This window comes from Pteropus vampyrus, unplaced genomic scaffold, assembly GCF_000151845.1.
Source record: "Pteropus vampyrus isolate Shadow unplaced genomic scaffold, Pvam_2.0 Scaffold139, whole genome shotgun sequence".
Taxonomy (NCBI): domain Eukaryota; kingdom Metazoa; phylum Chordata; class Mammalia; order Chiroptera; family Pteropodidae; genus Pteropus; species Pteropus vampyrus.
In genome coordinates, this window is record NW_011888920.1 from 1,538,311 (window position 1) to 1,542,752 (window position 4,442).

The window sequence follows — 4,442 nt, forward strand, 5'->3', positions numbered from 1 at the left end:
GCCTGAAACTTATTGGATTTCATTAATGTCACCATAAAAAATTTAATTAATTAATTAAAAAATAAATCTAAAAAATGTTAAATATAGTAAAAGGAAAAAAAAATGAGGGTAAGTCAAAATTTGCATTCCTTCTTTCTTTCTATACTTCTCTTTCCCTAAAGAGGAACATGAAGATGACAAAGGAGAAACATGAATATGGTAAAATATAAATTAATGACTAATATTGGTAGAACATTGTGAAAAATTCTAATGCCCAGAGTGAGGACTTAAAATTTAACAAAATTTCAAAAAGGCACTTATCAAGTTTATTATGTGTAAAGTGACTTTCAGTGGAGTTGAGGCAAATTGTCAATATGTACACATGATAACAAGAGCTAAAATACTTTTTCTATTTTACTTACAACTATAATTTGTCAACAAAAACTTTTTTTATGACAATTATCTGCCTAGTGCTATTCCTATTTCTGAAAATACCAAATGATTCAATATAGTTCATAACACTGAAGAACTCGTAGTCAAAATGAAGAATCTAAAAATATTCTACTATGTTATTTAGTGCCTTTTTTCTGCTGTTCCAAGTTAAAGAAAGAGAGACCTAATATAGTGGTATTCTTTCTGCAGCCCTCCTCTCTGTTTGTAGAGTTCCAGCAACAACTCTATACCTTAGATGTTATTTTTTTTCTACTTCCAAAATAATTAACTGAAGAGTCGATTAAAGATACAAAGCTTCAAAGCTGTAAGTGACAAATGAAATACCTGTGTATATAATACCAAATGTAATGATGATAAAATAACAACAAAATGATTAAAAAGGAATTACATTTTAATACATGAAAGAAGATTATAGGGAAATTCATAGATGGCTTAAATGAATCCAGTGCTCCAAGTCCAAAAGTATGAATTTCTGTCATAACAAAATTCAGAGATTATCTTGGTAAATCAATGTTCCAAAATTATGGAATATTAAAAAAAATAGAATTTAGGAACCAAGGAACAATTTTCCTAGCATTTCAAACATTAAAATAAAGTTTATTTTATAAATTAGAGAATGTGGACCCGAGAAGTAGTAGTTTGTTTCCTTAGAAAGAGAATCAGTGAAAATAGTGGGATTTTTTCCTTAGAAAGAGAATCAAAAAGAGATAATATATATTCATGTTTCTTTATTGATAGGATTCTTATGCTCAGGAATTGGCAAATGATGCTTAGGAACTATATCTGGATTTCAACATCATTAATCTCTAAAAATACTTGTCAAGTGAACTAATTGGAAAAAAAAAACAACAACTATCTTAGAAGTTTGCATAGTAAGTGTTCCCCTGGAGGAAAATTGCTACTAGTAAACTGTGGACATTTCACCCTACCTGCAGTCCACAAATCTAGGCCATGCTTCAGTAGAGGATAGCTCAAGAGGTATGTGCACTGGTGAGAATGATCCCAGTTTAAATATAAACTGGAAACATACTCAAAAGATTGTTCATATAATGGCCTGGCAGGAAGAGGAAGTTGAGATCAAGAAACAAATAAACAGAGTTGGGGATGGAGGTTCAGAATGGACAGATTAGGCATTCAATTGTGAGAGACTGAATATAAAGAGAAAGAGTAAACGTTTTAACCAGCCAAAGACATCAAAAGAACAGAGTAAGATATATCTTAGCATGGTAGCATTGTGTAGCATCTATGTTAGTGTTGGCTGCTTCTCTAGGGAGAAACATGTTGGGCCAGCAACAGTCCCTAACAGAGGCCAAATATGAAAACACCTTCTTCTTGTACTGCAGACTCTTCCTAGAACCTTGGAGAGTCTTGTTCCAATGATATTTCACCACCAGTGTTTATACCAATTCATTTATGAAATTATTAATAGGCCAATCCCTCATGTCACTGTGACTTTGGAAATCTGATATTAAGCCAAATAATCTTTTATAAAACAATCTACACTTTTAAAACCATTAAGGTCCATTTTCATGATTCTAGTCAGATAAACGTCTAATCTATCCATTTACACAATTTTGAAAGATGTTTAGGCAAAATGTACCTAAACATATTTTTTGTTTATTCGATAAATGAATAATTCTAGTAGTAAGCGTATTCAACTTACATCTAAGAAAATTCTTAGAGAAATCTACTTCTCATTTTATGTTCTTCAAATAAAGCTCAATTGGTCAGCATTTAACTTATTAAACGAAGCTTTAATATACTTTTAGATAGTTAATAAGTAACCCTGGGTCTTTTAGTTAGATAGTTAATTAGTTAGTTGACACTTCTTACTGAACTAATGTTTTCTCACATGGGCTTAATTCTATCCATTTAATTATTTTTATTGCTTGTTTCTGGACCCACTTAAGTTTTGTTCTGTTTTATTTTAAAATATAATTTTTAAATGTAAGAGAGAGTCTGGACTATGCTCTATTTGATCGTTGCCGTTCACAGAGGCTGGATGTCAACCAATCCATCAGTAGCAGTTCAGTACCATTTTTCTACCATAAGAAATTGATTCCCATTTGTACTGCATCCAAAAAATTCCTTTTTCAAGAGGACTTTAAGAATAATGTAAATCAAACCCATATGCAGTGCCTGAAATAAAATTAAGAAAGAAAATGGGAGTTAGGTCATGAGAAAATGGTCATTCTAATGTTTATTTATTTTAATATATTGCCTTTGGTAACATGTTTCAAAATATACTAAAGACAGATATTCTTTAATCCTGAGAGTAGTCAATTGTATATTATTCTTGTGAAACAACAATTATATTCCCTAACTACTTCTTATTCCATCTTGTAGACCAGTTAACTTTTTTCTAAATTGACTTTTACCAAAGACCCATTTATTAGGCATCTATTATGTATAAAGCATTCAGGAAGGTGCATGACCTGAAAAGCCCATAATTTATTGAGAGAGATAAGAGGCAACAGCTTTAATATAAATCAGGCACATAGAGGAATAAATAGTACTATGGAAGTACTGATATGAGAAACAATCCATTCTATCTAGGATATTAGAAAATGATCACAGAATAAGTGACAATGGGTTGGACCTTGAAGAATGAGATAAATCAAGTCATAAAAAACTATCAGAGCAAAGATGTGGAGGAGTGAAAGTGTGTGATATATTTGGGAAAGGGATAATAACTTAATAGAAGCAGAGTTGAGTTTATAGCCCCAAACAAATATAATAAGGAAGATAAGGATGTAATAGGCAAAGATTGAGCAAAGCTATGGAAAAATAACATAAGCATGGATGTGCTTTAAACCCTTAAATATTCTAATTTCCCTAAAATTTCTGGGTCTACAGGAACAAGTGGGCCATGTGGTTGTTGGCATGCCTCAGGTACTTGCTGGCTATTGACCAGAGATATCAATTCCATGCCACATGGACCTCTCAACAGGAAAACTCACAAGATGGCAGCTTATTTCCTCACATAAACTTTCACACAATAAATGTTATTTTAAGCTGCTAAATTTTGGAGTAATTTGTTATACAACACTAGAAAATTAATATAGTGCTCAAAAGAAAGCAAGTACTTTAGAGGAAGTACTAAACAACAAATGGATATAATACATTTTTCAGTGACAGGCAACCTTTGTCTTTGGCCACTTTATTTTAAAATAGTCCAATGAATGGGGTAGTTATGGTGCAGGGGGAAGACTATGCCTTGGAATAACAGCATGTGCTTCTTCTCACCTAGATTTCCTATCAGCGTACCTGTTGGTAATAATGAATACAGGAGCTGTCAAGATTAGACACTGACACTGCATCCTCATTGTGGCATAATTCCTTGAAGACAATGACCAACTACTTAATGGCAAGCTGATGTGATGTACAAAGTGCTTTGTCTTTACTGAGACTGATATGTTTCTGGATAAGGGTTTGTATTCAATCCCTCAGCTAACATCATTATCTCAGGCTCACAAAATATTTATGATCGTGGCATTTTCATAACATGGTCTTGGGCTAATAGACCTATTTGGCAGTGAAAGAGGTATAAAAACATAGGACCATGAGATTCATTAGCCCTATATTATACTAAATCATTCAGAAACTGTTTCTTGATAGAACATTAGAGTGACTTCATAAAAGATACATCTGAATTGAGCTCTTTGGGATGAATCATTGTGGAATTGGAGTTTTAGCCAGAATCTACTATATGGTGCCGTGTCTTCAACAGTAGAATAGATGCTTCCGAAAGCAGAAGTAGGAATACATCTCTTTTACCATCACCAAATGCCATTGACTCACTTGGATAACCTTTACCACCTTTCCTCCAAACTTTAGGCTTTACCCAACTAGAGTTCTAGGTTTGGAGGGAAAGCACTTCTACTAGGGGACAATTTAGTGTTCCATTAAGCCTAGAGATCTATTTGCCACTGGATATTTTTTCTACTCCTATGGCAGTGGACTAGCAGGGAACTAAAGGACTTGAATTTTCTAGCATAAGTGATTGACTT